Genomic DNA, 8,895 nt, shown 5'->3' with positions numbered 1-8,895 from the left:
CTGATTAAGAAACGTCAAAGCATGAGGACGTCTAACTCCACAGACAGGATAGAACTAGCAGAGCTATCTAAGTTAATAAATAAGCGCAAGGTAGCCGACATAAGAAAGTTTAACATGGAGAAAATCGAGCATGCTCTAAGGAACGGAGGTAGCCTAAAATCAGTGAGGAGAAAACTGGGCATAGGTAAAAACCAGATGTATGCGCTAAAAGACAAACAGGGCAATGTCATCAGCAATATGGATAAGATAGTTGAATTAGCCGAAGAGTTCTACACAAATCTATACAGTAGCGAATGTAATCATCAAGTTACTGAGGGAGGCAGTCAAGCACAGCAATGGGACATCCCGCCAGTAACGAAGGAGGAAGTAAAGAAAGCCTTAGGAGGAATGCAGAGAGGGAAAGCAGCTGGTGGGGATCAGGTAACAGCAGATTTGCTGAAGGACGGAGGAGAGATTGTGCTACAAAAACTAGCCACCCTGTATACGCAATGCCTTGTGACCTCGAGAGTACCAGAAGCTTGGAAGAACGCTAACATTATCTTAATTCATAAGAAAGGAGACGTCAAGGACTTGAAGAGTTACAGACCGATCAGCTTATTGTCCGTTACCTACAAGGTATTTACTAAGGTAATCGCTAATAGAGTCAGGACAACCTTGGACTTTAGTCAACCAAATGATCAGGCAGGCTTTCGTAAAGGATACTCGACAATAGACCACATTCACACTATCAATCAGGTGATAGAGAAATGCGCAGAATATAACCAACCCCTATATATAGCCTTCATTGATTACTAGAAAGCATTCGACTCAGTGTAAACCTCAGCTGTCATGCAGGCATTGCGGAATCAGGGTGTGGAAGAGTGCTATGTGAAAATATTGGAAGATATTTATAACGATTGCACAGCTACTATAGTTCTCCATAAAGTCAGCAATAAAATTCCAATACGGAAAGGTGTCAGGCAGGGAGACACGATCTCGCCAATGCTCTTCACTGCCTGCTTACAGGACGTATTCCGGGGACTGGAATGGGAAGAGTTGGGGATAAGAGTTAATGGAGAATACCTGAGTAATTTGCGATTCGCTGGTGACCTTGCCTTGCTAAGCCACTCAGGACAAGAATTGCAAAGCATGATCAATCAGCTAGACAGGCAGAGTAGAACGGTGGGGCTAAGAATTAACATGCAGAAAACCAAAGTAATGTTCAATAGCCTTGCAAGGGAACAGCAGTTCACAATTGGTAGCGAGCTGCTGGAAGTAGTAAGAGAATATGTCTACTTAGGGCAGGTAGTGACCGGAGATCCGGATCATGAGAGGGAAATAACTAGAAGAATAAGAATGGGGAGGAGCGCGTATGGCAGGTTCTCTCAGATCATGAATGGTAGCTTACCAATATCCCTGAAGAAAAAAGTATATAACAGCTGTATCCTACCGGTACTCACCTATGGGGCAGAAACGTGGAGGCTAACAAAGAGGGTTCAGCTGAAGTTAAGAACAACGCAGCGAGCTATGGAAAGGAAAATGATAGATGTAACGTTAAGAGATCGGAAGAGGGCAGAGTGGGTGAGGGAACAAACGCGGGTTAATGGCATCCTAGTTGAAATCAAGAGGAAGAAGTGGGCTTGGGCAGGGCATGTAATGCGAAGGCAAGATAACCGCTGGTCCTTAAGGGTAACGGAGTGGATTCCAAGGGAAAGCAAACGTAGCAGGGGACGGCAGAAAGTTAGGTGGGCGGATGAGATTAAGAAGTTTGCGGGGATACAGTGGCGGCAACTAGCAAAGGAGAGGGTTAATTGGAGAGACATGGGAGAGGCCTTTGCCCTGCAGTGGGTGTAGTCAGGCTGATGATGATGATATATATATATATATATATATATATATATATATATATATATATATATATATATATATATATATATATATATATATATATATATATATATATATATATATATATATATATATATATATATATATATATATAAGGGAAGATATGAGAGAAGCCAACTAGTGCACTGCACGGGCTCGGGCCGGCCCGAAAGCCCGGGCCCTGGCCTGAAGTTGCGGGCCCGGGCCGGGCTCGGGCTTAAAGCTGCGGACCTGAGCTGTACTTGGGTCCATATAGAAACAGCTAGCGTCCGACTATTCATTCACTATTGCAGAGTGAAGTACATACTCAACTGCGGCATTGGAGCAGCGACACGGATGAGCTATGGGTTATAGTACGCGCTGAGGAAAAAACTAAGCTTTATTCATTGACTTATTTATTTCCTTATTTCCACGCCGCGGTGGCTTAGTGGCCAAGGCGCTTGATTACTGAGCCAGGGAACCAGGGTTTGCTCCTAGCCTCGGCGGCCGCATTGTTCTTTAGGCGGCAAGCATGACAGCGATGTACTTTGTAGTATCATTGCTCGTTGAAGAAACCCAGGTGGTCGAAATGATCCGGAGCGCTCTGCTTCGGTGTCTCTCACAGCCTGACTCCCCTTGGGCCCTTAAGCCCCAAAAACATAGCTTTTATTTTTTAGCTATATTTTTCTCATGTGAGAAAATTCACAAACTAAAGCGCGTTTGATTTTCTTTTTGATCAGTTGACCGGAACGTCTCCTAAATGAAATAGCCACAAAAGCTCGCGAGAGTTTGTAAATCTCATCTCATAACCACATCTATCCCTCCTCGCTTCTTCAGCCTGGTTGACATGACAAGTGTTTTTATCACGTGGTTCGCGCGTTATCTTCGGCTCCACCGGTCCTAATTGGACATTGATCGTTCGTCATCCCGAAACATACCTATACACTATTAGAAATGCATTCTGGAAGGACATATTAGTTTAGGAAGCTTATAGCCTTCAAAACACACACCGTGAAATACTCAAGCATTTTAGCTTTTCGTTTCTGCTGAAAGGCGACCAGTTCGGCTATGAGTTCTACCTGTGAGATCGCGTTCACTAAAAAAATGTCATCCTACTGCTTGCTAGGCAGCTTTAATGTTTGTACTTCGCGGGCGGCAAGGTATAACTGATTGAAATCATGGTGGAATGCAAAGTAGTCTATTACGCGTGTATGCAGCCCTTTTTATTTGGCTCTCGGAACTTCCGAGTTTATCTTTACGCACCTACACGAGATCACTGTCGAAAAGACGGGCCTGGCGAGCACTACTCTGAATCACTTCCATCTGGGTTAAAAAGAACCAACTTTCTGCAAGCCAAACTGTGGTTTCAGAACCTTTGACGGCCAGTTTCTTATCGGTCGAGTAGCAGTCTACTTGCTTATAGTGAGCAGTATACCTCAAGCGTTACTGTGAAATGGGTCGGGCCCGGACTGGGCTTCACTCCTGGATTCACGGGCCGGGCCGGGCTCGCAAGAGCGATAGTTTAGCGGGCCTGGGCCGGGCTCGGGCTTCAGGTCTCGGGCCCGGGCTGGGCTTGGGCCTCAGATTGAGGCCCGTGCAGTGCTCTAAAGCCAACAGCCACAGAAACCAAGGAACACAGGGGATTTTTAATTAATTAATTTATTTTGTGCTGTTGTTCGATTTAGAATATTACTGAATATGTTATCGCTTAAAGCTAATTGATTAGAAAAGCAGAAGAAAAAACAACCACATGCCGTCGGTGGGATCCGAACCCACGACCTCCGAATTACGCGTCCGGTGCTCTACCGCTGAGCTACGGCGACGGCTGTCAAATCTTCTGCTTTCGGGGGTATTTATGTTTTACAAATAACCTAACATTGAGAGTGTTCATCAGCGCCACCCACGTTCTTAAGCGGCGGACGTAGCACGTCCTGAGTTAGCGCTGATGTGACGTAGAACGTCATCGAACGGCGAGGGTGGAAGCTGTGTGAGAACCTTCTTATGCTTCCTATGGCGTCAAGGCTGCCAGAACCGAGGCCCTCGATAAGCAGTTAAGCAAACGAGGGAAGGGGAATGAGGGGCTCGTTATAAATATGAGAGAAGCCAACAACTACAGAAGCCAAGGAACACAGGGGATTTTGAATTAATTTATTTATTTTGTGCTGTTGTTCGATTTAGAATATTACTGAATATGTTATCGCTTAAAGCTAATTGGCTAGAAAAGCAGAAGAAAAAACCACATGCCGCCGGTGGGATCCGAACCCACGACCTCCTAATTACGCGTCCGGTGCTCTACCGCTATGCTTCGGAACCCTCTTATGATCGGATGGGTTCGGATCCCACCGGCGGCATGTGGTTGTGGTATACTCCACGCGAGGGGAGCCGGAGCAACGGAAAACTGCGGCATTTTGGCGAGTTAAAGCACAAAACACTCAAACGAGCCAAACGACATGCCTGCTGATAACAAAGGTCACGCAGTGGCTGTCGAGATCCCAGATGCCACCTAGATGGCGTTGCAACCCAGTTTTGCAACCCAGGGAATATGGGCTGGGCATCGTTCGAAGCACGGGAAGCTAAGAGTAAAATACGATATGAAGAACGCCTGAGGAAATTGAACGATAACAGGTGGGCAGCTAAGGCATTTAAATACTTATACAGAAAGAGCGTTGACTCACAGTAGCGGAAAAGAACAAGAAAACTAACCAGTAAGTATGCCGGTCATGAGGACGGAGAAAGAAAGAGCATTAAACGACAGGTTAAAAACACGGAAGTTAAAAATTGGATTAATTCAATGGAAAAGAAGCATAGTGTAGACTTATATCGATACTGGAAAAGGCAGATCAGGAAAGAATTTTTCTATGATAACTCAAGAGGCAGTGCCCTACTCTTTGAAGCTAGGTCAGGGCATAGTCCTTCAATGTTTTTTCTGGTCACGAAACTCCGGCCAAAGTTTCATATAGGGACAGCGCGCGCCGCTAGTGGCGCGGCTGTCGGCGAGGGGCACGAGTCGCTGCGCGAGCCCTGCTCGCAGCGGCTGTTTTCCGGCCAACAGGCTGATTGATATTCGCTTGGTAGCTGTGCTTTCTGGGGATCGGTATTTGGGCTTAGGATGGACGCTACTTTACCGGTTATCACCTGAAAGCTTGGCTGCAACGTTGGGACACTAAAAACCCTCTGCGATCGACGACGAGGGCCACTAGTAAACCTTGTTAGCGGCTGTTTTCTGGCAAACAATTAACGCGCTTACTTTCTCTCGTTGCTTTTCACAAAAAAGCGATTTTTGTACATTGGTCCAGCCTTCGCATTCATTTTTACCGCAACTTGCCTACAACGTTATTCTGGAAGATCTAGCGTAGCGATCAGTAACATATATCTATATGTGTCTGGGTTGCGCCTATTTCGGCCGAGTCCTCGCTTTCATCTAAGTGCACAAGGCTGCTTAAGGCTGGCGTTTACCTTGTGATAAATACTGCAATCTCAATAATGCTGAAAACAACTGGGTCTGGGCACGGTGGCATTTCAGGGATGCGGTCACCTAATCCGTTCCTCTTCATTCCGCAGTTGTGGATCGGTGTGCTGTTGGCCACCGCCAGCTGCTTCGCCGGGCCGCCTGTGCATGAAAAGGAGTTCGTCATCCAGAACATCACCGCCTTTCACGTGGATCCTGTGCTTCATCCGACGCCCTGGAATTTCATGATAAGACAGTCAGCGGCTACACGCACCGATGACAGCGTGCATGACCCAGGAACAGCGCCACCACATCACCAGCCTATAAATGACCCACTCGGGACCGGCGCGCCCACTGGGCACGGTGGCATTTCAGGGATGCGGTCACCTAATCCGTTCCTCTTCATTCCGCAGGTGAGGAAACGCTACGCAAAATGTATTCGTTCTAGTGATCCCTTTCTATTTCTGCTGCCGTGCCCACGGATATGTTGGTTCTTCTATCGAGTTGCTCTGTACTTGAAAGAATTGTTAGTGCTGGATGGTGATATTGAGACAAATCCGGGTCCCAATAATGCGCAACTTTCAAAACAACTGGAAGATATAGCTGCAGACATCAAAAAGATAAAAGAAAAACGGTTGACTGACATAGAAACTAAACTGGACGCAGTATCGAGATTGGAAGCCAAAATCGTTCTCTGTCAAGACCGAATCGTATAATTCAAAACCTCGAAAACAGAATAGATGATTTGGAAAACCGCAGCCGTAGATCGAACTTAATTGTTTACGGCTTCAAAGAAGAAGAAGACGAGACTTCTGAGTCCCTTTAGCGTGATGTTAACCAAAAGATCATTCAAGACAAACTTGATCTCGCACCAGTTACCATAGAGCGCATTCATCGTTTGGGAAAACCTGCAGAGAACAAAACTAGGCCAGTTATATTCAAGCTCCTAGACTCTCGTCAAAAAACCGAAATTCTAAAGCAAGCACGTAAACTGAAAGACAGTGGTATATCGATCGGTGAAGACTTTTCCTATAAAACAAGAGAAATAAGAAGAAATCTCTGGAACAGTACCAAGCCGAACCGCGATAAAGACGACAAAGTTTCGTTAGTTTTCGACAAAATTTTTATCAACAGTCAAGCCTACGTTTGGGACTATGAAAAGAACGACAAGGTGCCTTTGCGAAAAAACTATCGTACGAAACAGACACAGTCAACTCCATAGATCACTCAATTCTAAGCCATAAAAAGGTCTCTGCTTCTAAATACCGATTTCCCCAGCATAAACTTAATAGAGGCGACAAAGGAATTGCGACAGTGACAGTGAATAAGCATCTCCGAATAATTAATGTTAACGCTCGAAGCGTCGCCAATAAAACCGAGCAGCTTGAAATCCTTCTCCTACAACATGACCCTCACGTTGCGGTTATAACAGAAACTTGGCTGCACAGCGAGATTACCGATGACCTCATCTTTCCACCCTCGTACAAGGTATTTCGCAAGGACAGGCCCTCGAGAGGTGGAGGAGTTGCAGTACTCATTAAAAATAATATACAGGCTGTTTCGCTAGAAGATGTGCCTGATCTTGAGTGCCTTTGCACGAAACTGTTTTGCTGGGGACATTGCTTTATTTTGTATGCGGTTTACAGACCTCCTAATGTAACACAAGATTATCTAACTAAGTTACAAGTTCACATGTCAAATTACAAAAAGAGTAAAATATTGCTATTCGGTGATTTCAACTTACCTGGCGTTGACTGGGAACTTCTGCAGCCATGTTCCGGGTACAAAAAAAAACGTGGATATTGTATTCGACATTATGTTCACGCACAACTTGTGTCAAGTGGTTCGCGAGCCAACCCGCGAATTTCGCATGAGTAATTCAGTGTTGGATCTTGCATTTGTGCCCCATGTTTTCCATGATTGCAACGTGTCTGTCGCACCAGGACTTTCAGATCATCATCTTGTTAGTGTTTTCATTCCCATAAAACCGCTTGCCAAGACAAAAACATGTAAAGCACATCCTATCATGGACTTCACACGTGCCGATGACGCCTCAGTTATTGAGCATCTTGAAACATGCATTGTCGAATTTGATGGAACCGACGCCTGCGCACTCTGGAATCAGTTTAAGAAAATGTGTCACTATTGCCTTAAAAATTTCATACCTGTAAAATACAAAAACATTCGCAAGCAGACGCCTTGGATGACACGCAGTATCATTCATCTCAGACGCCGAATCAAAAGGCTAAAAAAGCATCGCGCACAGCAGAGCACAATCAACCATTTAAGAGAAAGCCTCGCCCTTGCTGTACGCCGTTCAAAAGATTATTATTTCAAAACAACTCTGCCGAACTTCATAAAAAACGACCCGGGTAAATTCTGGCGCCACATTAGCGATAAAAAAGCCCCTATATCAGAAATGACTATCAATAATACAACGGTTACCAATCAGCCTGCCGTTGCTCGCCATTTTAACAATTACTTTCACAGTGTATTTTCTCAACCAAAACCGTACGATGCACCAAGCACAACTTCAGCACATCCATCTGAAGTTAACTTCATCTCGTATGATGGTGCCGTTTCAATGTAACTAAACCTGAAAATTAAATCATCCCCAGGGCCCGACGATATTCCTAACGGTTTTCTTCGGAGGTATGCTGAATCTCTGGCCAGGTTCTTGGTTATTATATTTCGCGTGTCATTGTTAACCGGGTGTGTACCTGAAGACTGGAAGATAGCCCGAGTCGTGCCTGTATTTAAAAAAGGCGACCGCCTTCAGGTGACCAATTATCGACCTATATCCTTAACGTCATCTTGCTGCAAATTAATGGAACATATTGTCGCAACTAGCATTAATGAATTCTTAGATCGCAACAACATTCTGACAGATTACCAGCATGGTTTTCGCAAAGGGTTTTCCACAGTAACTCAACTACTTTCAGTTATCCATTCATTTGCGGCATCACTTGACAATAACAGCCAGATTGACGCGATCTTTCTAGATTTCAGTAAAGCGTTTGACAAAGTTCCACACCACAGCCTAATTCTAAAACTAAAAACTATTGGACTTCCGCCTATTTTTATTTTCTGGATAAATGATTATTTAACTAACCGGAGTCAACATGTTTCAATCGGTCGGCACCAGTCTGGCTGTCTCCCAGTCACATCAGGTGTGCCACAGGGAAGCGTACTGGGGCCACTACTCTTTCTAATATACATTAACGACATCATCGATGAAGTTTGCCCTGGCGTACATATTCGATTATATGCTGATGACTGTGTCCTATTTCGCGATGTTAGCAATGAAAACGATCAGAGTGACCTACAAAATACGCTTACTAATATTGTACAGTGGTGCAAGCGCTGGGACATGACACTGAACGCAGATAAAAGCGTTTCTCTTCGCATAACTAACAAGATAAACGCTCTAGAATATGTATATAAATTAGAATCATCACCATTGCAACAAGTAGCGTCCGTAAAGTACTTGGGCGTAACACTTACTAATAACCTTTCTTGGAACTCTCACATAGATAACATCTGTTCACTCTCATTCCGTAAGCTCTGTTATATAAGGCATAAACTTCGAAACGCCCCCGCTA

This window comes from Amblyomma mixtum, chromosome 3 (genome assembly GCF_055824585.1).
Source record: "Amblyomma mixtum isolate Tamu chromosome 3, ASM5582458v1, whole genome shotgun sequence".
NCBI lineage: Eukaryota > Metazoa > Arthropoda > Arachnida > Ixodida > Ixodidae > Amblyomma > Amblyomma mixtum.
This window is presented reverse-complemented; position numbering follows the sequence as displayed.